At 34.3% G+C, this 27,772-nt stretch overlaps 2 pseudogenes; one reads left to right on the top strand and one right to left on the bottom strand.

Annotated features, from left to right (window-relative positions):
• Positions 1-14,578: 14,578 nt before the first annotated feature.
• LOC148268892 (agamous-like MADS-box protein AGL80 pseudogene) lies at positions 14,579-17,552 on the bottom strand (annotated as a pseudogene).
• Positions 17,553-23,876: 6,324 nt separating this feature from the next.
• On the top strand, positions 23,877-24,446 carry LOC148268893 (agamous-like MADS-box protein AGL80 pseudogene; annotated as a pseudogene).
• The last annotated feature ends 3,326 nt before the right edge of the window (positions 24,447-27,772 follow it).

The raw sequence follows: 27,772 nt of genomic DNA on the forward strand, positions 1-27,772 counted from the left end.
TAATGGTATACATATAAATAATTAAAACCAGTTAAAGATTATACATACGATGAGCGAATTCGCAAGTGCACAAAATCGTTCAAATAATAAAGTGATAAGTAGAGTATCGTCCTATAGGGATTGTGTATCAAGTACCAGAATTGTAGAAATTATATTATTGTCTAGAAATCAAAATTTAATAATAATTTAATCAAAGCAAAATAATTAAATTAATAAAAACTATCGGTGTAAACCCATCAGAGTAATTGATTTCACCTGAATCTTAGGTATATCCGAGTTTTAATTTCACAATTAATTTAATCTAGTTTGCAATGATCGAATAAACTTAATGTACTTTTGGTTTTTCTCCCAGTATTAGCTAGGTTTATTAATTAATAACTACTAACTTTTTATAATAATTATTAATTTTAACACGAGTTTGTTAAAAAATCACGAAAATTTTCATCCCAAAAATCTACAATTTGAAAGCAAAAAAATAAAAGTAAAAATAAAAATAAATTACTTGCTTAATTTTCCTCAAATTTTCCTCCACTGCTCAGCTCCAAGGCCGCTTCTTTTTTCTCACTAGATTTTTGTTCACGTTAGCTCCCCACCAGATATGGGTTCACCTATGCTCCCCTTTTAACATTATTGACATGGTTCTTTTTTTGGGCGGTAGAAAAATAGGAGATAGGGTTTTGCACGCCTCCCTTTTTCACTTTCAGCTACCTCCTTTTTTCTTTTTTAAAGCTGCTCATTTTTCTTCTTCAGAGATGCTTCCTTTTTCCTCTTTAGAACTACTTCATTTTTCTTCTTCAGAGCTGCTCATTCTTCTTGTTTAGAATTACTTCCTTTCTCCTCTTCGAAGTTGCTTTCTTTTTGCTCTTCAGAACTACTCCATTTTTTCTCTTTTCTTCTTCTATTTTTAGTCTTTTTTTCTATTTCCTTCAGGAAACTTGCATCAAGAATTTTTTTCATTAAATGACTTTTAACTCAAAATTAATTCAAAAGTTATTCTAAATTTAAGTAAAAAGGATATAAATTTTTTTTTAAAATCGAACACATCAATATACTTCTGTATATATATATAAAATAATACTTATTTTACTTGCTACCTAAGCAATCGTATTAATATCACATATTTAGTAAATTATACAAGATACTCTCTAAATTACTTAAAGGAGCTAGTAGCCAGTGTACACATGTACTTCTCACCAAAACTCTAAATTGGTAGTATATGTGTGAGTGTAATTTTTTTGTTCTACAAAATATAGAGAACAAAAATAGATTATTCTACATATCTATTAATTAGTTAGAAGTCGATTTATGACTTAATTTAACGTATTTTGCCAGATACATGTATAATATTTATATTAATCAAAATATTAATTGTTTTAGATGTTATGATTATAGTGGGACTTTCTTTTAGGAAAACACTACCTGTTAATGCCACTATCCCAAATTTTAATTCCAAGATACAAAGATCGTATCCATATCTATTAAATTTTATCCAAAAATATAAAAAAAATTAAGGAGCTAGCTAGCTTCATCTTCATCCTAACTAGACTGAATTTTTACATATACTACAATAATGCGTCTATCCTTGCTCCATTGTGTATAAACGAAAAGAAAGAAAAGAAATGTGACGTCCTCATGCCGAACAGGGCACCAACGTCCAAATGAGCAAACATAAAATAGATATTTACATTACAGTAGAAGTATAGATTCCATACAAAATTTACAAAAGACTGTATCCTGAGGCAATCATGCTATCTACCTTTTAGAATACAAAATATTAGATAGCATAATTAGAAAAACTAGCCTCAAAGTTTAAAACAAAATACAAAGTCTGCTCCAAACTATTCCTCTTGAAGGGAATCTAAACAGGGTGAACCATAATTTGTTTCCTAATCTACATCTAAGGGGGGATTGGATATGGGTGAGTTCTAATACTCAGTAAGATAAATGGAAATAATGCAACACAAATACATTTTAAAATACTCATTAATGTACGTTTAATAAAAAATTAATTATAATTTCAATTAACAAATTCAAATCAAAAGTTATCACCAAATATTCATATCCAAATCAAATGTCGAATTCATACGAATCCTCATGAAGACGCTCAACACTGTATTCAATGGGTTTACACAACTCACGCACGCAGGATGAAACTTATCTTTTGACACAATGTTTTTAATACTAATTTATTATCTAATTTATATTACACTGATTGCAAACCTACATGGTCAGCCGCTTACACCTATTTCTAGAGAGGGCAAACGGGATATCAATTAGTCATGCCTTGTTATTAAATAAATACAAACATACATTCATAAATATTAAATACAAATATAAATCTCTCAGGTCTCTCAAGTTGCCACCATTCATGCCCTTGAGCCCTAGAGCATGTGTAACGCCCAGAACGTGGGCATTTTTGTAATTTCCTCATTAATTATTTATCCAGCCAAAAAAAAAAAAAAAAAAAGCGTGGTGGCGCAGAGAACGGGAGAAGAAGAAGGAAGCAAAGACGTGCACGTCGCGAGCGGGAAGAGATGGGTTTTCGTGATTTTTGGAGAATCTTCAGTGCGAGGATGCTGATCTAAACAGCTTCGCTCCACTATAAGCAGCGTAGTGGCGCAGAAAACGGGAGAAGAAGAAGGAAGGAAGGACGTGCACGTCGCGAGCGGGAAGAAATGGGTTTTCGTGATTTTTGGAGAATCTTCAGTGCGGGGATGCTGATCTAAACAGCTTCGCTCCACTATAAAGAACGAAACTCAAAAAAAGAGAAAGGAGGAATCCTTGAGGCTAAAGGGGCGTAGAGAGAGAGAGGAGGCCGAGAAGAGAGAGAGAGCTCATATTCTCCATGGACTCTTCGCAAAATACTTAGAAAAATCCCCTCAAATTGTTCTTCTCATTCTTTATTTTCCTTCTACTCGTAGAACCAATTACTGGCCTCTACTTATTGACATAAGCACAAATATCACCCATCTCTGTATTTTCTTCAGCGCGACTCCAAGCAGCTTAGGCCATCTCTGTCACAGAAGAAGCTCTCTCTCTACTGTCCTTAATTTTCGAGCAGCAATCATATACATTGCAGCTTATCATCACCGAGACCCAACCTTCATTGCACAATTGATCGGAGCCGAATCACCAAAGCACGAACCTCACCGGAGAGCCGTCGCACCCGAGAGCACCGCCGCCGGTAAGCTTCGGTTTTCTGTAATTTTTTGGCTCCTCAAGGGCCCTAGGGTTGTTTTATCGTAGGGACCGATGCAAGTGTGGCCGAATTTGGCCGGAAACGGCCAAAAACGGCCAACCCGAGGCGAATCACCGCCACCGGAGCACGGGGGAGTCGCCGTGCCAGAATTGCAATATTGGCCAAAAAGGGGCCCTGTGCCTAATTTGAGATTTTTTGGAACGCGTGCAGGTACCGTTAGTGCGTTTCAGTTTCCCGAAAAAATTCAGGGAAAATTAGGGACAGCCTGTAGGCGCACCGTTAAGCCGCATTCGGACCCCAAAACGAGTGAGGACCCCTCACCCTATTTCCTATCACGGTATTAAAGTTCAATAAATGATAAAACGGTATTTCATGAATCAACAGATGTGTGAAATTGTTTAAGGTCGCTAATGGAGCCCGAGTCTGGTGTGTTTGTCGGTTAGCTGTTGTTTGGCCTATTTTACGGTTTTAAATGCAGTATGAGGTCTGATGTTTTCATTTCATAATTTTGTGTGCATATATTACTGTTTTATTGATTATGGGTTGAATGACTGAGAAATCAATGCTGTATGTTGTCTTGCTTGGCATAAATTACTATTTGCTTGTTTGCGTGTGAATTGATTATACTGACTGAGGAAAAAGGGGAATGAAAGGTTATATAAATTGATAATTGTGTGATGTGCTCAGCCTGACTAGATATTCTGGGAGATGGTGGACGGACCGGGTCCGTACCGGGATTGTGATCTCTCATACCGGACGGGGTATGGAGATCTTATGTGTTTTGGCGCCCATACCGGACGGGGTATGGGGACGGCCCGTTTCACCCTCATACCAGACGGGGTATTGAGGTTTATAGTTTTGGCGCCCATACCGGACGAGGTATGGGGACGGCCCTGAAATCTGATTACAAGTATTAAGGGTAACGGGTAGCGGAACCCCTATGGATCCCCATGGATACTAGTAGGCTGGTGAATGAGGAAAAGTGATTGTGTGATGATTGAATTACAAAGATGTGATAAGTATTATGTTACATAGTTTATATGATTTCATAATGATGATAATGTTATTGCTTTCGTATATTGTTTTATGAATCTCACCGAGATAAGTGAATGGTAAAGGTTTTATTACTGATAAATAGGTTTATTGTAAATTATGCTCCATTGGTCTTTTTGTGTTTTCTACCCACCTTTACTTCCGTGACGGCGAGATATTGTGATGTCTTTACTGGGCTAGTGTAGCTCATTCCTTATTTAATCATTTCAGTTCAGGAGGACATTGTTCCCGAGCCCGTTCCGCAAGAAGATGACGAAGGGGATGCCTAAAGACTCCATAGTCATATCCATAGCTTTTACTTCGAATTTCTCTTTAGTTAGTTAATCTTTTATATTTTGAGCACGTTTTGGTTTTAGTGTAAGGGATGTTAATCGAATTTTGACTTCGCTTCCGCATTTGATATTTTTAATATACAGTTCATTATGAATTACCGTGGGCTGTTACAGCATGAATATCAAATCATTCAGAGTCTCAAGGACAACTGAACTACTGTTTCGTTAAGGGACCAAAACCGGCACCCATATTCTAGCGATTTCAGAAAAAATAATCAAAATCAAATTTCCCTTAAAAGAAATATGGTAAACCAGATTTAACTAGACTTTGTGTAACACCCCAATTCTTATTATTATTATTAGTATTATTTTATTTTAATTTTTTGTAATTTTTATATGAATATAATGATTTATTATGTAATAATATATGGTTTTAATTTAGTTTAATTTAATTAAATAGAAATAATGATAATAATAATAATAAAAAGGGGTAAAATTATTTTAGGGATTTAATTGAAAACAATTTTGGAAAAAAGTGGTGAAAATTTGGGTTCTAGGGGTATTTTTGAAAAGAAAATTAAAAACCAGGGGTTAAAATGCAATTTAAAAAAAATTGTGCCATGTCAGCAGCCCGGTAATAGCCCCGGCCAACCAGGACATGCCATGTGGCAAAGACCTGACTCGAGAGGCCACGCAGAAGGGAGCCACGTGGGCGATCTATGTGTGCGCGATCGAACGGCTGAGATCCGTTCGCGCGTGCACGGACGGCCCAAATCAAAAGCGCATGCCGATGGCTCAGATTACACGCGCACGGACAGCCTAGATTGAATCGCGCATGGACGGCCTAGATTGCATCGTGATGAACGGTCCAGATTAATTTCCTATTTAATCACGATCGGATGGTCCAGATTAAATCGCGATGGATGGCTCAGATTAAAAGCGGATTGTTATAAATAGATCTCATCTGCACCCAAACCCTAACCCTAGCCGCCAGAGCCCCTCGCCGGAGAAGACAGCCCAGCCGCTGGGGAGCCGACCGCCGCCACCCGCCGCCACACCGGAGCAATTTCCAGTCGCCAAACGAGGTAAATTTTTTTTTCTTTGGCTCAGATTTCGATGTTGAACCCACCTATGGCCAAATTAGAGCAAAAACACCATCGAAGCCCAACGGTGCCGCCGTGGATTTTCTCAATTTTTGCCTCCGATGAAGCCCTTTTCGATTCCCGTTCGATGTAATTTTTCCATTATTGTGACCACCATTCCTTCCTCTACAGGTTAACCGGAACAAAACACCAAATTACGACTCGAGCTAGAGGAGCTGTCGCACCGGAGAGCCCTGCCGCTGGTAAGTTTTAGTTTTTGGTGTTTTTTCGGCCCACCGAGGGTCCTAGGGATGTTTTCTCACAGGAACCAATGCAAGTTAGGCCAAATTCGGCCAAAAATGGCCAACCCGAGGCGGATCACCACCGCAAGGCGGAGCACGGTGGAGCCGCCGTGCCGAAATGCCAAAATATGCCGAATAGGCCTTAGGTCTAATTTTTGAGTTATTTGGGACATGTGTAGATATCGTAAGTGTGTTTCAGTTTCCGGATAAAAAATTCAGGGAACCTAGGGACTGCCTGTAGGCGCAGTGAAAATCCGGTCTTTGACTTCGAATCAGGTAAAGACCCCTCACCCTATTTCCTATCACAGGATTAAAGTCTAATAAATGATAAAACTATATTTGTATGAATTAAATAGATATACATAATTATTACAGTTGCTAATGGAGCCCGAATCGGACATATTTCTCTGTCAGTTCCTGTTTGATTTATTTTACAGTCTAAATGCAGTATGGTATCTGATTTATTTATTTTATGGTTTTGAATGCATGAATCACTGTTTACTTCATTATGGCTTGATTTTGTGAATCTGATGATATGCTTGCCTTGTTGGATGCTCGTTACTTATTTAAGTATTCATCTTTATGTGAGAAACGGAAAACTAAGAAAAAAATAGAAAAGGTATGTGAATTGATAAATGGATAAGTTGACAGTCTCACTAGATATCTTGGGAGATGGTGGACGGACTGGGTCCATAGGGAACCCTACCGAGAATGTTGTCCGATACCGGATGGGGTATAGAGACTTTAAATATTTTGGCGCTTATACCGAACGGGGTATGGGGACGGTCCGCTTCACCCTCATACCAGACGGGGTATTGAGGTTTATTGTTTGGCACCCATACCGAACGGGGTATGGGGACGGCCTTGGAAATTTAGTTTGTCAAGGGAATGGTTCACGGGTAGCGGGGACCCCTATGGATCCCCACGGATACTAGTAGGCTGATAAAAAGGGGGCAACTATTGTTTGATGATTGAAATATAAAAGTATGACATGTACTATGTTACAGATTATGCATGAATTTATGATATCGATGATGTTATCGTTTCCATGGGTCATTTTTATAAATCCCACTGAGGTAAGTGGACGGTAAATGGTTTGATTATTGATAAGTAAATTTACTTGAAACTTGTGCTCCATTGGTTGTTTTTGGTTTTCTACCAACCTTTACGTCCGGGATAGTGATATAGTGTGATGTCTTTACTGGGTTAGTGTAGCTCATTCCTTAACCATTTCATATCAGGAGGACTTGGTTCCTAAGCCCGATCTATAAGAAGACGGCGAGTAGATACCTAGATATTTATTAGTTTCTTTTATAGTCTTTCATTTCCAGTATTTTCCTTTAGAGGACTTATTTTTGGTATTGTTAGTACCTTTAAGTTATTGTGTAAGGGATATTAACCAGAACCTTTTATTTCGCTTCCGCACTTATATTCTTTATATACATTTCCTTTTAAATTTTCGGGGTCGTTACACTTTGTGTTTGTTAAATTTTGACTCTTTATTTTATTAGTTAACTTTTTAGATTCTTTTATTGTTGTGTTATTTTTCCTTTAGTCTTTTAATTTCAAGTTTTTTAAAATGTTAATTCTCATCTTTTTATAATTATTTATAGATTTAAAATTTCTTTCTTACAAGTTTTTAATTTATAAAATTATTCTTAGAATTTTAAGATTTTATTAATTTTATTAGATTTATTCTTTTAAATTAACCACATCATTTTTTGCTATACCAAATTTCAAATTTATACCAATATTTTTAAAATACCAATTTGTCCAAAATTTACTTAGTTTATCGAATTATAGATTTTATTTATTTATTTTACCTTGTGCTCGAGGGAATTTACCCTCTTACCCGCATCTGCAGTATGGGGAGCACATCTGCGAAGACACCTCAGCATCAGTAGAAGCCTGCTAGGTCAACACGACGCGCAAGGCTTGTTGCAATGTGCAGCTACTTGGAGTGTAGTGGCACTCCCACACACAGACCCTATGCGCAAATGCGCACCAGCACGGATCGTTGTGCCATGAACATGCCCGTACGACTATGACGACAACAACTACAACTATTAAGACAACGGCTATAGGTCTGACAACCTATCTATATGGTGGATTGTAATCAGTTATTTAAAGTACATCTCCAACAACTTAAAAAAAATTAAAAACTAAACATCCTAATACTCGATTCTTGAGGGTAATTAAACCTGTTGTACCATATCAGTCCATTATTCTGGTTGTTCTTATCCGTGAATGACATCATCATCTTCGCCTGTTCCCCACTAGCAAACCCTACATGAAACTATTGCTGTACTTACGAGTTCATCCTATCAACGAACCACACCTGCGGCTGCTGCAGCTCTTGTGCCTGAGAATCCTCCTTGATTTGAGCTGCATCTGCTGAGGGCCCTTCATGACTCCTTCGTCTGGTGGCCTGCTAAGGTTGAAGTGACTTGCTAAGTGTTTTTATCCTATTCTGGATTTCTTTAAGGTGTTGTTCGATGAGCCAACCCAAATCGTTGAGATCAATGAGGTTGAGTTGGTGGAGGGAATTCCTGATAAGACTTTGGAGCATCAACTACGTGATCTCCTTCTCGCAATTATCCTTGCACTAGTTATTCAATTAGTCAGCTGTCTAGGTGATCCTTTAGTGTAAAAAGCTATCTCGATTCATCAAATTCTTATTCTGCTCCCATCTCGAGCATCCTTTGAAAGTCAACAAGCACGCGTTAGGTTACTAAAAGAGAAGGCCAAACCTCTGGTTGCGAGTCATAGGGGCTGTAAATGAATGCATAGGCTTTAACGTTGTAGAGACTATTAAGTTCGCTCACTTTCTTCATCAGCCCCTTCTTCCTTTTCTTGAATGTGGTTTTTTTTGTGGGGTCATTAGGTGATATAGCCAAACTTAATTTTCTTTCTACTTTTTGTCTTTTATTATATATGGCTTAAGAGAGGGAATGGGTATATATAGAATGAAAGAAGGGTTAAACAATATTAGTAAAGGATGGGGAGTGAAACATTGAATATACCATGTGAGGTTAGATGTACTGCATTCTAAAACTGGAAGTGGAGTGTCGAAATCATCTCCAGAATGCTATGTCTTTAATAGGGAATATGGAAAAATATTTTGATTTAAGGAAATGTTTCACAAAATTTAATTAGTGAGTTGTTGCAGGAATCCACTTATACAAAATTCCTTTAATCATGACTGTCCCTTTTAGTTAAGATCTAATGTTTCACTATAGTCAATCTGTATATCTACTCTCTCCTGCATTATTTGATTTTGTATGCAGTATGTAGAATATGATTATTAGAGTGCATGTTTATTTGATTTTTTCTTTATGGAAGAATATTTTAATTACAATTATTAAAGTCAAAATATGTCTCTATATCACAACAATTATATACATTTAGTAGAGAATTAGTTACTATATGCAATCGGGCTTTCATGTTTTTCATTCTTTATACATATCAAAACTGATATTTTTTTCATGAAGCTGTAGTAAACAATCAGTAGTTATTTTGAAAAAAAGATTTATTTGAAGATCATATATGCTGAAAAATATTTAAAATACATAATAAAGCATATGAAAGAAGGAAAATAAGAAGAGAATTATGTATCTTTGCTTTCAATCAAATAAGTGCAACTAATAAATCTACTACACTAATGATAAGATTGCTTTCTTTCTTTTTTGAAATAATTCAGCTGATTTGTTAATTATAATTCTACCCTACCCATCACGTTTTTTAAAAACATAAACTTTATATAAAATAAAGACATGAGATCACATATATCTATTTTCTCTCCATATGTTTGTGTATCTGGGTGCCCTTTTCATGTATATCTTCAACAGAAAAAAGAATGAGAGAGCCTATAATGGTTTTATATTGAAAAAGCATGTATAGATGGCAAAACTCAAGTAAGGACATTTGTGTTTTGTTCTCAATCAGCACATATGTTTTACATGTTCACTCACTTTCTTCATCAACCCCTTCTTCCTTTTCTCAAAAGTGGCTTTTCTGGCTGAGTTGTTAGTGATATTGGCAAGTTTAACCTTCTTTATAATCATGCTATTTGGTCATGTCTGGACAAAGAGCAAGATGGTATAAATATAGAATGAGACAAGGGTTGAAGATTTTTTTGTAATGGATGTGAAGTGGAACATTGAATATACCATGTAAGGTTGGATTAAAACTACAAATGGACTGCCCAAATCATATCTAGAAATGTTATGTTTTTAATAGGACATATGGAATGATCTTATGATTAAAGGTAATGTAATTTACTAAATTTAATTAGTGAATTGTTGCATGGTTGCACTTTTATAAAACCATTCAATCCCAACCATCTTTTTTAATTAAAAGCTAATGCTGCACTGTAATGCACGTATATATCTACTCTCTCTTATATGTGTAGGTGTGTAAAAAAATGAAATGAACGGGAAGATTGCTAGAATATTTAATTAATTTTCCCTATATATTTGGGGTTAGTTAAATAAAGAGAGAGGGAGAGAAAAAAAACTTGAAATTACTTGTCTTAAGGCAGTAAACCATGGCAATGAAATGGAAGATCTATATTGCTTATAATTAGGCAATAATAATTGCATATAAATAGGTCACCCATCCTTTGTACTAAGCATCCCATTTTTTTCATATAGAAAATTGATATTGCTTTGGTAAATTTCTAATATAGTCCTCTAATTAAGATAGTTTGCATTTCAACCGTAAAAATCTTTGTCATGGTCCCAACAATATGTTTACTTTTAGTTGTTTTTTTTCTTTTTAGTGCACATATAGCGAAAAACAAATGTAGAAAATGTTAGGGCTTATAGACATCCAATCACAACAAAACGCTTGCTCCAATTCTCACAATCTATAAGTTGTTTTAGATGTGTTATGTAGAGTAGACTATTTTATGGTTGCTTATGTCACTTTTTATATGATGCTCTTGTTTCATACTCTAAGGTCTCATGTATTTTAGATGATGCTAGTGGATGGTTTTGGCATATAGGCATAACTTATGGCTGGTTTTGTGAATCTGCGCATTATTGTTAAGAGCTATATTACTTCTCAAAAAAAATATTAATTCTAAAAAATAAAAATAAAATTTAGGATTTAAATCTCTATAGTGACAATTCATACATTTAATTAATTAGTTAGCACGATCTCCTAAAGATAATATATGAGAATGTACAATTTGAATCCAAAATTTTTTATAAAGAGAGGAAATACTATACATATTGTTAAGGAACGATTAGTGTAATTTAATTTTAAAATATAATAATTAAAGTAATATATATGATTACTTTTGTATTGACTTATGTAATAGCCAAAAAACTCCTAAAGAAATCAAAGATATATTTCCTGCCAATTTTATGCAATAATAATATAAAGGTGTTGTCTCCCTTTAATAAAAAAAATGATACTAGTATAGTTTTAAAATATATGCTAACTGAACCTCAACAATCCATATTTGCCTATAAGATAATTAACTTTTTTTAAAAAAAATTGAAATAAAATTTATCAACTGTAATTAACCACTATAAACACAACGAGAAGTACCGTCAACAATACATCCGACAACTGCAACAAAGATTGAGAAAACAAGAAGAAGGCAAAGTCATGTTCAAAAAACAATTAGAAGGAAACACCCCATCATCCATTACTGATTCCAACCTTTAAGATAATTACAATATGCTATAGATTGCATGCTGGTGTGCATATAAATAACAGAAAACAGTTAAAGAGTATATATTTGTGTGTATACATATAAAGCAATACTTATTCTATTTGCTATTTAGACAACATTGCTATTACATCACAATAATATGACATATTTAGAAAATTAAACAAGATACTATCCAAACTGCATAAAGGAGCTAGTTGCAAGTGTACACATATACTTCTCATCAATGCTCTAAATTGGTAGTGTATATGTGACTATAATTTCTTTGTCTTTTAAAATATAGAGAACAAAGATAGATTATTCTATATATCTATAAGTTAATATAACCTGAAATAAATCGAACGAAATAATTAAACAACATATCTATAATTTTAGCATATTTTTCATGATACACGCATAATATTCATATTAATAAAAATATTAATTATTTGAGATATTTCGATTAGATAGAGGTTTTCTTTGAGGAAAATATTATTCCTTAATGCCATTATCCTAAATTTTAATTTAAAGATTGGAAGAGCGTATCCATATGTATTAAATTCTATACAAAAATCTCATTTGAAATCTAAATAAATTTGAGCAGCTAGTTAGCTTAATCTTCCTCCTATCTGGACTGAATTTCTACGTATACTACATCAACAATGCTTATTTCATCGCTCCATTTTGTAAAAAAAAATAGAAAAGGAAAGAAGAGAAAAGGGCATTATGATAGCTTAAAATTACATTGAGAGTGTAGGGGGAAGAGAGAAATTAAAGAACGAAGAGTTATAATAGTACAAGAGATATAAAATATTAAAGAGAAGATTAATCTGAAGAAAATCCTAACGCAAAGAAATCCAAGTACATTTGTGCATGCGACTCGATGACTACGACTATGATGATGACAGTTACAACTATTATTATGACTACAACTATTGAGACAACGACTACGACGACTAAAAAACTGAGAACATATCTTTGTAGTGGAATGTAATTGGTTATTTAAAGCACATCTCCAACAACAATCCAAAAAATTTAAAATTAAATATCATAATACTCGATTCCTAAGGGCACTAGATCATATCAGTCAATTATTTAGGTTGTTTTTATTTGTGAATGGGACCATCATTTGTACATGTTCCTCGTATGCTCAATGAGGTTGCTGCTGTGCTTGCAGGTTCATCCCGTCAACGAACCACGTCTGTAGTTGCTGCAACTTTTCACAGGATGATCCTCCCTGATCTTAGTGAATGTCTGACCCCTACAACCCTCCATCACTCCTGCGACTGTGGCCTCCTAAGGTTGAGGTAACTTCCAGAGTGTTTCAATACTCTATTTTATTTCTTTGAGGTTTTGTTCCATGAGCCAACCCAGATAATTTAAGATCAATGAGGTTGAGTTGGTGGAGGGGCTTCCCGATAAGATCTTGGAACATGATATGCGCAAGATCTTTATTTTCCTTGCACTATTTCTTCAATTGATCAGTTGCCTTGGTGATCCTTCGGCGTAAGACGCTCTCTTGATTCACCATCTTCTTGTTTTGCTCTATCTCGAGCATCCTTATTACATCTATCTTCATTTTTTAAAAAGTACTTCTATTGTGTCTTATGAATTTTTGAAACTGTTATCGCAAAAGTATAAATTTGTTTTGAATAAGTGATCCCACTAATAAAGGTTAAATACTGGTAATTATTCTTAAGAATTAATTGCAACATCATACTACTGATACTACAGTAACATACTATAATATTAAAAAAATTTTGAATTAGTAATTTATGTCACTGGAGTTAAATATGGTATTGTTTTATGTCAGTAACATTTTCTTTAATAGCAAGAGACTTTATATAATTGATTTTTGAGTATTTATATGTGTAAAAGAAATTCAAAATACTAATTGCTAAAATTGTTTGAAATTAGCCGTCAAAAATATTTTTCTGTATTTATTATTCTATATGATTGTATATATTTAAATATGTATATGTATATGTATATATTATACATTTCTTCTTGTGTAAAGTACTAATTAGCTATTCACAGATTGTTGAGTTCGAGAATTATTTATTTCAGTTATTTTCTATATTCTGAACATAATAATTGCATCACGAAATTCTATTTATTATCATCAGGGATTCTCCAATATATTTGAGTTATTTAAAATATTGCATGTTTTGACTAAAATAAAATTTTTAGAATTATATTTAAATTTCATATTAATCACAATATTAACTGTTTTAGATATTCGGATTATATCGGAATTTTCTTTGAGGAAAATATTATTCCTCAATGCCATTATCCCAAATTTTAATTCTATGATCTGAAGAACGCATCATATTTATTAAATTCTATACAAAACTTTCATTTGAAATCTAAATAAATTTGAGTATCTAGCGAGTTTAATCTTCCTCCTAACTAAACTGAATTTCTACATATAGTGCATCAACAATGTTTCTGCACTCTCTGAATTGAGTATAAAAAAAAGAAAAGAAAGAAGAGAAAAGGGCATTCTGATAGCATAAATTTATATTGAGCACGCATATATTTTAACAAATAGTAGTACAGCCACGTCAAGCTGGGAAAAGGGAGAAATTAAAGAATGAAGAGTAGCACTAGCACAGAAAATTTAAATTATTGAGGTGAAGATTAATTTAAAGAAAATCATAACACAAAGTAATCTAAGTACATGAATGTATGTGACCCGACGACTATGTCTGTGAGGATGACAGTTACAACTATTATGATGACTACAACTATTTAGACGATGACTATGACGACTAAGAAACTAACAACATATCTCTATGGTGGAATTTAATTTGTTATTTAAAGTACATCCTCAATAACACCCAAAAAAATTCAAAATCAGATATCATAATTCTCAATTTCTAAGAGTAATTAAACACACTGGACCATACCAATCCATTATTCTGGCAGCGTCTGCACTGTAGAATCCTCTTCGATTTGATGAAAGTCTCATCAGGACCCTTCATCACTCCTTTGTCTATTGCCTCCTGAGGCTAAGGTGACTTGCTGAGTGTTTCCATGCTCTTTTGGATTTCTTTGAGGTGTTGTTCGATGAGCCAACCCAAATCGTATAGATTAATAAAGTTGAGTTGGTAGAGGGACTTCCTAGTAGGACTTTGGAACATGATATCCGTTATCTCATTTTCTTGAGTATCATTGCGCTTCTTCTTCAGTTGGTCGATTGCTTTAGTGATCCTCTGGTACAGGAAGCTCTCCTGATTCACCATCTTCTTGCTCTGCTCCATCTCGGGCATCCTCTTAAAGTCAGCAAGCACATTTTGGGCTCCTAGAGGGGAAGGCCAAACATCTGGTTGCGAGTCATAAGGGCTATAAATGATTGTACAGGCTTTATGTAACGGTCTCGGAAATTCAATAGCAAATACTTATAATAATCTGAGTGCGGAAGTGAAATAAAAGATTTAGCTTAACATCCCTTACACAATAACTTAAAAGTACTATACAAAATCACGAAATAAGTTCTCTGAAAAAAATACGAGAAATAAGAAAAATTGAGGAAACTATAAAGCATCTAGCATCTACTCGCAGTCTTCTTGTGGATCGGGCTTGGGAACCAGGTTCTCTTGATCTGAAATAGTTAAATAAGGAATGAGCTACACTAGCCCAGTAAGGACATCACACTATATCACCATCACAGAAGCAAAGGTTGGTAGAAAATCAAAACAACCAATGGAGCAGTTGATTTAAACCATTACATTTACTTACAATAAAATCATTTACCCTTTTTCTTACCATCGGGGAATTGATGGAAACAAATTTTAGAAGCAGTAATATTATACAGATCACAATTTCATGCATAATCAGTAACATAAAACATATCATAAATCCGTATTCATTAACAATAAGTGATTATCACCGTTTCTCATTTTCACCAGCCTACTAGTATCCATGGGGATCCATAAGGGTGTCCTCGCTACACGTGAACCATTCTCCTTAACAATCTTAATTGCAGGGCCATCCCCATACCCCGTCCAGTATGAGTTCCAAGACATTAAACCTCAATACCTCGTCCGGTATGAGGGTGAAGCTGGCCGTCCCCATACCCCGTCCGATATAAGCGCTAATTGACCAAGTCTCCATACCCCATCCGGTATGAGACTACGTTCACGGTAGGGTTCCCTATGAACCCAGTCCGTCCACCATCTCCCAGGATATCTAGTGAGGCTGTCACCTTATCTATTTTCCCTTAGTCCCCGTTACCAAGTTAAACATAATCACATAAACAATAAACATGCACCCGGTAATACAATCATATCTTAAATTCCAAAATCACACAGTGGTCAAGTAAGACAGTAATACATGCATTTAAAACCATAGAATAGATAAAGCAGATACCATAATGCATTTAATTTGTAAAATAAATCAAGCAGGAATCGACAGAGAATAATGTCCAGTTCTGGCTCCATTAGCAACCTTAATTAATTATGCATATTTATCTAACCTGTACAAAAGACCGCATTATTATTTATTCAAACTTCACATCTATGATAGGAAATAGGGTGAGGGGTCCTTTCTTAATTTGACACCGAAAAGCTAAATGGTTATTGCGCCTATGGGCAGTCCCTGGGTTCCCTAAATTTTTCTTCGGGAACTAAAACATACTTACGGTACTTACAAATGTCCCAAATAACCCAAAATCAGTCCCAGGGCCTACTCGACAAATTTTTGAAATCCGGCACGGTGGCTTCGCCGTGCTCCGGCGACGGCGCCATCGCCCGCAGCGGCGATCAGCCTCGGGTTGGCTATTTTTGGTTTATTCGGCTGAATTCAGCCAAACTTGCATCGGTTCTTGTGAGAAAACACACTTAGGGCCCTCGGTGGGCCAAAAAAATGTAAAAAACTGAAACTCACCTACAGTGTGGCATTCCGGTGCAGTGGATCCTCCGGCTCACGTTGCAGTTGGGTGTTTTGCTCCGGTCAACCTATAGAGGAGGAAATGATGATCACAATGATGAAAAAATCACATCGAACGGGAATCAGGAAGGCCCTCATCGGAGGCAAAAACTAAAACACCCCGCTGCGGTGCCGCTGAGCTTCAACGGCATTTTTCGGCCAATTGGCCAATTTGTTCACTTCGATTTGGCCGTGGGTAGTTTTGAAATCAAATTCTGAGTAAAAGGTAGAATGTTTACCTCATCTGGCGGTCAAAAATTGCTCTAGTGTGAAGGCGGGTGGTGACTGCGCTGTTTTCTCCGACGAGGGGCTCTAGCAGCTAGGGTTAGGGTTTAGGTGCGAATGGAGTTATTTATACCCATCCACTTTTGATCTGGGCCGTCCATCACTTTTAATCTAGACCATCCGATCGTGATTAAATAGGGAGTGAATCTGGACCGTTCATCGCAATTTAATCTGGGTCGTTTGTGCGCACAGGAATGGATCTCAACCGTTCGATCCTGCGCATGTGGATCACCAATGCGGCTCCCCCCGCGTGGCCTCCAGCGTTAGTGTCTTTGCCACCTGGCGCGTCCTGGTTGGTCAGGACTGCTGACCGGGCAGCTGACATGGCGTAACTTTTCTAAATTGTGTTTTGACCCCGTTTTCTGATTTTTCTTTCAAAAATACCCCCAGAACTAAAATTTTCATCCTTCTTCCCCAAAAATTTTTTCATATTAAATCCTCAATTATTTTTTTACCCTTTTTATTATTATTATTACTATTATTTTCATTTAATAAAATTAAAATAAAATAAATTTAATTCAATTCAATTAATACATATTTATATTTATATAGAAATAATAAAAATAAAAAAAATAATTGGGTGTTACACTTTGACATCGCAAAGAGTGCTAAGTTCACTCATTTTCTTCATTAGCCCCTTCTTCCTTTTCTTGAATGTGGCTTTTCTTGCAGAGTTGTTAGTGATATAAGCAAGCTTAACCTTCTTTCTAGTCATGGTATTTTGTCATGTGTGCCCAAGGGGCGGGAGGGGGTATATATAAAATGACACAATGGTTGAGTAGCCATTAGCAAGGAATGGGGGCGAAGTGTTTTAATATAGAAGAATATACCATGTAAGGTGTAACACCCAATAAAATTTTTTTATTTTTTTTTATTTTTTAATATAATTGTTTATTTATTTAATTTGTTTTAATTTATTTAAAAAAAGGGTTAAAATTTGTTAAGGATTAATTTGAAAATAATTTTGGGGAAAAAGGGTGAAAATTTGGGTTATGGGGGTATTTTTTAAAGAAAAATCAGAAAACGGAGGTCAAAACACAATTTATAAAAGTTACGCCACGTCAAATGCCCGGTCAACAGCCCCGACCAACCAGGACGCGACAGGTGGCAGAGACGCTAACGTGGGAGGCCAAGCGGGGCCACATGGGCAATCCGCATGTGCGTGATCGAATGGTTGAGATCCATTCCCGCACGCACGGAAAGCCTAGATTGAAAACACGCAGGGACGGCCCAGATTGCATTGCGCATGACGGCTCAGATTGCATCGCGTACGGATGGCCCATATTGAATCGTGATGAACGGTCGAGATTCACTCTCTATTTAATCACGATCGGACAGTCCAGATCAAAAGCGATGGACGACCCAGATCAAAAGCGGATGGGTGTAAATAACTCCATTCGCACTCAAACCCTAACCCTAACTGCCAGAGCCCCTCGTCGAGGAAGACAGCCCAACCGTCGGGAGCCGACTGCTACCACCCGCCGCCTCACCGGAGAGCCCCACCGCTGATGAGTTTTAGTTTTTTATGTTTTTTTAGCCCACCGAGGGCCCTAAGTGTGTTTTCTCGCAGGAATTGATGCAAGTTTTGCTGAATTCGACCAAAAATGGCCGAAAATAGCCAATCCGAGGCGGGTCACCACCACAGCCATCGGCGCCATCGCCGAAGCACGGTAGAGCCGCCGTGCTGGATTTACAAAATTGGCCGAGTAGGCCCTGGGACTGATTTTTGGGTTTATTTGGGACATTTGTAGGTACCTTTAGCGCGTTCCAGTTCCTGAAGGAAAATTTAGGGAACCAAGGGACCGCCCGTAGGTGCAGTAACCATTTAGTTTTCAGCGTCGAATCAGGTAAAGACCCCTCACCCTATTTTCTATCATAGATGTGAAGTTTGAATAAATTTGTACAAGTTAGATAAATATGCATAATTAATTATGGATTGCTGTGGATTTATGTGGATTCCTTTTGTAAAGGCATGATGGTATCTGGTTTAGAGTTTTAAATGCATGTACTACTGTCTTACTTGATCACTGTGTGATTTTGGGATTTAAGATATGATTGTATTACCAGGTGCATGTTCACTGTTTATGTGATTATGTTTAATTTGGTAACGGAGATTAAGGAGAAACAAGAAGGAGATGTGATCTAATAAACAGATAAGGTGACAGTCTCACTAGATATCCTAGGAGATGGTGGACGGACCGAGTTCAATGGGAACCCTACTGTGAACGTTGTCTCATACCGGACGGGGTATGGGGATGGCCGACTTCACCCTCATACCGGATGGGGTATTGAGGTTTAATGTCTTGGCGCTCATATCGAACGGGGTATGGAGACGGCCCTGGAATTGAGATTGTTAAGGGAAAGAGTTCACGTGTAGCGGAGACACCCCCTATGGATCCCCATGGATACTAGTAGGCTGGTGAAACGAGAAATGGTGATGATTAGTTATTGTTAATGAATATGAATTTATGATATGTCCTATGTTACTGATTGTGCATGAAGTTATGATCTGTATGATGTTATTGTCTTTATAGGTTGTTTTCACAGATTCCCCAATGGTAAAAAAAAGAGTAAATGGTTTTACTTTTAATGAATGTATTGGTTTAAAATTTAGTGCTCCATTGGTTGTTTTTTATTTTCTACCAACCTTTGCTTCTGTGCCGGCACTATAGTGTGATGTCCTTACTGGGCTAGTGTAACTCACCCCTTATTTAACCATTTCAGATCAGGAGGACCTAGTTCTCGAGCCCGAGCCCGATCCGCAAGAAGGCTGCTAGTAGATGTTTAGTACTTTTAAGTTATCGTGTAAGGGATGTTAACCTTAACCTTTATTTCACTTCCGCACTCAAATTATTATATGCATTTCCTTTTAAATTTCTGGGGCCGTTACATAAGGTAAGATGTGGTGTATTCTAAAACTGCAAGTGGAATGTCCAAATTATCTCCAAAAATATTATGTCTTTAATAGGGGATATGGAAAAATCTTTTGATTTAAGGTAATGTAATTAAAAAAATATAATCAGTAAATTGTTGCAAGGCTGTACTTATATAAAATTATTCTATTGTGGCCATCTCTTTTAATTAAAAGCTATTGCTTCACTGTAATGCACGCATCTACCTACTCTCTCTACATTATTCCCAGCATGCATTCACACTTGAAGTCAATTATACATGGCAACCACACTCACAAATATTATATCTTAACCATCAATTAATATGGTCATCACCTTCTAATCCAACTAAATTGTATGTCTTGATGTCATACAGTTACTGCCATTTTATTTTTTAATTCTTTTTAAAAAAAAATACAAAAACCATAGATATATATTTTTTTCTAAATCAGAGTTCATGTTACATACTAATAATAATTTAAATTTATACTTTTAAAAGTCAATGGTATTAGTTAGAAAGTTGTTGAACTAATTGTTGAACTTAAAAAAATACAACAGATTAATATACCATTACTTTGTAAATTAATAGGGGATTTTGTGACATTAAAATGTTTTTTTTTTTAATCTGTTAATGTTTATATTTATGATAAATGTGAGAAATGTATTTGATTAAATTAGAATTATCTCTTGTTTTGTACTTTGAGTCCTCGTTATTACTCTATCAAATCTAAATAAAAATAATAGTTTTTTTTTAATGCTAAATTTCTAAAATATACTGGTTTTTACCCTCTCATGTCTTTTCTCTACTTTTACTAGTTTGATCATTATATTGTTTATATGATTTTTATTCAACTAAATTGGCGTATATATTTCACAACACAAGAACAAATATTAATCGCAATATATATCTATGTATATATATCATAACTAAGTTTTTATGGTATTAGAATACTGTTGGAGTGTAATTAGTAATTATATTTTGCATGGAAAATTTTGAAATCTTACAAATTAAAGTTTGCATGTCGAGCAAATTAACTATAAACCAAGTATGGGCCAGATGTTTATTGTCTGATCGAATTGATATATACATATATATATATATACATGTAATATATAAGGTAGCGATAGAAGGAATACATGTTGAGGTAGGTAAATATATATTGAGATGTTTGTATATGCGTATTGAAGGGTGAGCATCTAAATTTTTATGATGTATAGGTAAATATCAATAGAAAGAAAAATATCAACTAGAAAAACACAACTTTTGATGGTCTTGTTGTATCATGTCATATAATTAATTTTTTTCTTTGTGAATTATATAATCATATATATTGAAATTATAATGAATTATGTAACATATATATATAATTAATTTACATATAGATCAATTAAAAAAAAATTATTATAATTAAACTAATTAGCTCCCTAATTATTTAATGAATCCTTTGGCATAGTAACCTAGTTTCCTTCAATATAGATATGGGAATAAATTATTTCTAATTGTATACTATACATATGGTTTGATGCACTAAAATATTTTGTGTGTGTATATATTTTCTTCTATATATAATTAAAGATTTAAATAAAAGATTCTTCACCCAGTATTCAATATTCAAAAAAGTGTAAGACATATATATATATATATACCTGTATATATAGCTGCTCTCCTTTTTACCGCCTGCCGAACTCAACTTTTAGGGAGATTCATTTTTGAATTGATAATGTGGATTTGGAACTCAAGCCCACAATCTGATGAACAAGTTACAGAAATATTTATTTTTATATATACAATAAATTAGCCGCATGCAAGGAAGCGGACTCATAAACACTTCCTCGATTACCATCATCGTACGACAATTATATATGCGCATCTTTTCTTTTGACTCTCTTTATGCATATATATATATATAAGACTTGCTCTCTAGCTAATTATAATGATTTGCAAAAATTTCATATGTAATCTTGTATTTTTTTTTATACTCTTCTAATATGGACACAATAATAATCAGTTCCCAAGTCACAACAAGTTTTAAAGTAACCAAAGAACTACCTAGTATCTTCTTCGATCTTCACAAGGCCCGCAAATCAAAATTAACAATACACATATACACATGCAAGAACATATTACATTTCATTCTCTATATCTATATTAAGATCTTGTACAAGTAGACAAGAAAAGTTAAATATATACACTGATAATTTTCATAATCCTCCTATAGCCATAACTACCACCAATCCCCTTCATTTTCTTTTCTTCAAAGAAAAAACTCCATGTATTAGATCCTTGATGCAAGCTTGATGCCACGTTAATTCACCAGCTCAGTGAACCTGTTATAACCATAGACAACTCTAAATATCTACTCATTCTCTTAGGTATAAGTTAGAAATCAAAGAAAATGACCATATTCAACATGCTCATTAATTTACCCTCTATATTAGCTTTAATTGTCTCCTATAAGAAAAAGTAAAAACTTGAAAAGTGTCAAATTGAGCATCATGTGTAACTTAACAGTGATTCAATACAAATAGTAGAATTAGTGTAAACTAGCATTGTATGAGTTCTAATGGTACCTATGCATACACACTAAATAGCCTCGTTCATTAACTAATTAGAACCAATGTTACAGCATCGTAAACCCATCCAGAGGGTTAAAGAAATAGTCAAAACTAAACAAAAATCCTCCTATTCAATTTGATACTCCTCACTCCTTAGCAACTATCATCTCCTGATTCACCACTAGGCCAAAATCCTAGGTAAAGCTATCATAAAAGCTCTATTACTCACCAAAATCACCAATACTTGTCTTCTGAAGGTCTGGATCCAATTAAGTGTGGATGCTTTCGAGATTCTTTACTTACTTAGGTTTATTAATTCACCAAGTTATTGAAGTCTCTAAGCTTGAAGTTGAGTTTAACTATAAGTGAAATCATCTTTAATAGTTTTAATGTCAAGACTGTTGATATTTTTTAAATTTATTTCTTACTTAGCTTATCAATTCACCACACTGAAGAGAAAGTTGTGTAAGGAGGTCATTTAGCCCCTTCATGCCTACTATAGCTAGTTATTTCGGTTTTCTACTAGTAGCTTTAACTATAACCTCAGCTCTATTTATTGGTCTAAGCAAGATACGGCTTTTTTGAAATTAAGTGAATGAATAGTTTATTATTTTTATTTTTATTAAATTAAATTAAATTAAATTAAAACCTTATAAATTAAATATTGAAAAATTAAACTAAAATTCTAATATAAATTAAAATAAATTAAAAAATAAAAATAATAAAATTTGGGTGTTACAGTATTCCATAAAGATAAAATCAAATATATAATTGCTCTAATAATCATATTCTATGTACTACATACCAAATGAAATAATTAATTATTATGGAGTTCAGAAAAAATCACCATGTGCCTACATTATATGTATAATTATTATGAAATCTTGTGCATGTGTAATTAAATTTTCTTTGGTAACAATAAAGTTTTGGAGTGTAAAGTTTGCAGAAGAAATTAAAAGATGAAGAAAACCAGCATTGATTTTAAGGATGATCACATATTTTTCTTATAAATAAAATTTATTTTTGCGAATTAGAAAAAAATGAATATTGACATTAATGCATAAAAGCAAATAAAAAACAATATATCTATGGTTTTTGTTTCTTTTTTAAAAAAGTAAAAAATAAAATGTTGGAAGGTGTAGGAGATCAAGACACATAATTAAGTTTGATTTGGAAGGAGGTGGCCACATTAGTTGATGATTAAGAGTAATATCTGTGAGTGTGTATAAGATAAGGAGGTGTGTATGGTTGCCATGTATGATTAATTTCAAGTGTGAATGCATGCTGGGATAATGCAAGAGAGAGTAGGTATATAAGTGCATTACAATGAATCAATAACTTGTAATTAAAAGGGAGGATTGGATGATTTTAGATAAGTGTAGCCTTTCAATATTTTACTAATTAAATTTTGTGAATTACACTCCTTAAATGACAAGATTTTCCCATATCCCCTATTAAAGGCATAACATTTTTGGAGATAATTTGAACATTTACCTTGCAATTTTAAAATGCACCACATCTTACCTTACATTGTATATTCTACTATATTAAAATGCTCCACTTCCCATTCCTTACTAATAACTATTCAATGTTTGTCTCATTCTATATATACACTCTCTTGCTCCTTGGATAGACACGACAAAACACCATGACTAAAAAGAACGTTAAGCTCGCTTATATCACTAACGACTCTGCAAGAAAAGCCATGTTCAAACAAAGAAATAAGGGATTGATGAAAAAAGTGAGTGAACTCAGCACTCTCTTCGATGTCAAAGCCTGTGCAATAATTTACAGCCCCTATGACTCAAAACAAGAGGTTTGGCCTTCCCCTTTCGGGGCCCAATGCGTACTTTCTGATTTTAAGAGGTTGCCCGAGATGGAGCAAAGCAAGAAAATGGTGAATCAAGAGAGTTTCTTGTGCCAAAAGATCGCTAAGGCAACTGATCAACTGAAGAAACAGTGCAAGGACAATCGCGAGAAAGAGATCACGTATATCATATTCCAAAGTCTTATCGGGAAGCCCCTCCACCAACTCAACCTTATTAATCTCAAAAATTTGGGTTGGCTCATTGAACAATACTTCAAAGAAATCCAAAAGAGTATTGGAACACTCTGGAAGTCACCTCAGCCTCAGGAGGCCACAGACGCAGGAGTGATGAAGGGTCCTAAGGAGACATTCACTAAGATCACGGAGGATCATCCGGTGCAGATGTTGTAGCAGCTATAGATGTGGTTCATTGATGGGATGAACCCGCAAGCACATCACCAACAATCTGGAGCAGACGGGGAATAAGCGGAGATGATGGTGCCATTCACCCATAAGAACAACCAGAATAATGGACTGATATGGTCTAGTGGGTTTAACTTCCCTTAGGAATCGAGTATTATGATATTTAATTTTAAATTTTTTGGAGTGTTGTTGGAGATGTACTTTAAATAACCAATTACATTCCATCACAAAGATATGTTGTCAGTTTCATCGTAGTAGTCGCCTTAATAGTTGTAGTCATCATAATAATTGTAGCTGTCACCATCATAGTTGTAGTCATCGAGTTGCATGCATACATGTACTTGGATTACTTTGAATTATGATTTTCTTCAAATTAATCTTCTCTTTAATATTTTATATCTTGCACTAGTACTATTATTCATTCTTTAATTTTTCTCTTCCCCCTTCTTGACATGGCTACAACTATTTATTAAAATACCTGCATGCTCAATGTAATTTTAAGCAATTATAATGCACTTTTCTCTTCTTTTCTTTTCTGTTTTGTTTTACATAATGGAGTGATGACATAAGAATTATTGATGTAGTATATGTGGAAATTCAATCTAGTTAGGAGGAAGATTAAGCTAGCTAGCTACTCAAATTTATCTAGATTTCAAATGAGATTTTTGTATAGAATTTAATACATATGGATATGCTCTTCCAATCTTGAAATTAAAATTTAGGATAATTGCGTTAAGGAATAATATTTTCCTCACTGAAGATCTCGATCTAATCGGAATATCTCAAATAATTAATATTTTTATTAATATGAATATTATGCATGTATCTGAAAAAATACGCTAAAATTATAAATTTGTTTAATTATTTGATTTATTTCGGGTTCTACTAACTTAGAGATATATAGATTAATCTATCTTTGTTCCCTATATTTTAAAAGATAAAAAAATTATAGTCACATATATACTACTAATTCAGAGTGTTGATGGGAAGTATATGTGTACACTTGCAACTAGCTTGTTTAAGTAGTTTGGACAATATCTTGTTTAATTTGCTAAATATGACATATTATTGTGATATAATAGCAATGTTGTCTAAATAACAAGTAGAATAAGTATTGCTTCATATGTATACACACATATATATAATCTTTAACTGTTTTTTGTTATTTATATTACACCAGCATGCAATCTCTAGCATATCGTAATTATCTTAAAGGTTAGAATCAGTAATGAAGGACAGATTGTTTCCTTCTAATTGTTTTTTGAACATGACTTTGCCTTCTTCTTATTTTCTCAATCTCTATTGCGGTTGTCGGATGTATTGTCGGCGGTACTTCTCGTTATGTTTGTAGTGGTTAATTACTATTGATAAATTTTATTTCTATTTTTTTTAAAAAAAGTTAATTATCTTAAAAGCAAATATGGATTGTCGAGGTTCAGAAGGCATATATTTTAATACCATACTAGTATCATTTTTTTTACTGAAGGGAGACAACACCTATATATTATTACTGCATAAACTTTGCAAGAAATATATGGTTGATTTCTTTAGGAGTTTTTTGGCTACTACATAAGTCAATACATAAGTAATCATATATATTACTTTTATTATTATATTTTAAAATTAAATTACAATAATCATTCCTTAATAATATGTATAGTATTTCCTCTCTTTATAAAGTTTTTTTATTGAAATTATACGTTCTCTTATATTATCTTTAGGAGATCGTGCTAATTAATAAATGAAATGTATGAATTGTCACTATAGAGATTTAAATTCTAAATTTTATTTTCAGTTTTTAGAATTAATATTTTTTAAAAAAAGTAATATAGGTCTTAACAATAACACGTAGATTTACAAACCAGCCATAAGGTATGCTTATACGCCAAAACCAACCACTAGCATCATCTAAAATACATGACACCTTAGAGTATAAAACAAAAGCATTATATAAAAAGTGGCATAAACAACCATAAAATAGTCCACACTACACATCTAAAACAACTTCTTGCACGTGTAAATGTGATGATAAACAACTTATAGATTGTGAGAATTAGAGTGAGTGTTTTGTTGTGATTGCATGTCTATAAGCCCCAACATTTTCTATATATATTTTTGGCTATATGTGCACTAAAAAGAAAAAAGCAACTAAAAGTGCAAATATTGTTGGGACCAAAACAAAGACTTTTACGATTGAAATGCAAACTATCTTAATTGGAGGACTATATTGGAAATTTGTGAAAAGCAATATCAATATTCTATATGATAAAAATGGGATGCTTAGTACAAAGGATGGGTGACCTATTTATATGCAATTCTAATAGTGTAATTATAAGCAATATCAATCTTTTATTTCGTTGCCATGTTTTACTCCCTTAAGACAACTAATTTCAAGTTTTTTTTTCTCCCTCTCTCTTTTTAAATAACCCCCCATATACAAGGAAAATTAATTAAGTATTCTAGCAATCTTCTGGTTCAATTCATTTTTTTTACACACCTACATATATAAGAGAGAGTAGATATATACATGCATTATAATGAAGCATTAACTTTTAATTAAAAAAGATAGTTGTATTTGAATGGTTTATTAAAAGCGCAGCCTTGCAAAAATTCACTAATTAAATTTTGTAAATTACACTACCTTTAATCATAAGATCTTTCCATATGTGCTATTAAAAATATAGCATTTCTAGAGATGATTTGGGCACTCCATTTGCAGTTTTAATCTAACCTTACATGGTATATTTAATGTTCCACTTCACATCCATTACTAATAAATCTTCAACCCTTGTCGCATTCTATATATGTACCATCTCGCTCTTTGGCCAGACATGACCAAACACCATGACTAAAAAGAAGGATAAACTTTCCTATATCACTAACAACTTTGCCAGAAAAGCTACTTTCAAGAAAAGGAAGAAGAGTTGATGAAGAAAGTGAGTGAACTCAGTATACTCTGCAAAGTCAAAGCCTGTGAACTCATTTACATCCCCTACGACTGGCAACCAGAGGTTTGGTCTTCCCCTTTCCTAGCCCAACGCCTATTGGCCGACTTCAAAATGATGCCTGAGAAGGAACGAAGCAAGAAAATGGTGAATTAAGAGAGTTTCTTGCACCAGAGGATCACCTAGGCAACCGACCAATTGAAGAAGCACCGTGAGGACAATAGGGAGAACAAAATCATGCAGGTTATGTACCAAAGCCTTATTGGGAAGCCCCTCCACCAATTAAACCTCATTGTTTTGAATGATTTGGCTTGGCTCATCGAACTATACCTCAAGGAAATACAAATAAGGACGAAAACACTCAATAAG

Source organism: Carica papaya, chromosome 2 (assembly GCF_054855325.1).
Source record: "Carica papaya isolate Zhongbai chromosome 2, ASM5485532v1, whole genome shotgun sequence".
NCBI classification, from domain to species: Eukaryota; Viridiplantae; Streptophyta; class Magnoliopsida; order Brassicales; family Caricaceae; genus Carica; species Carica papaya.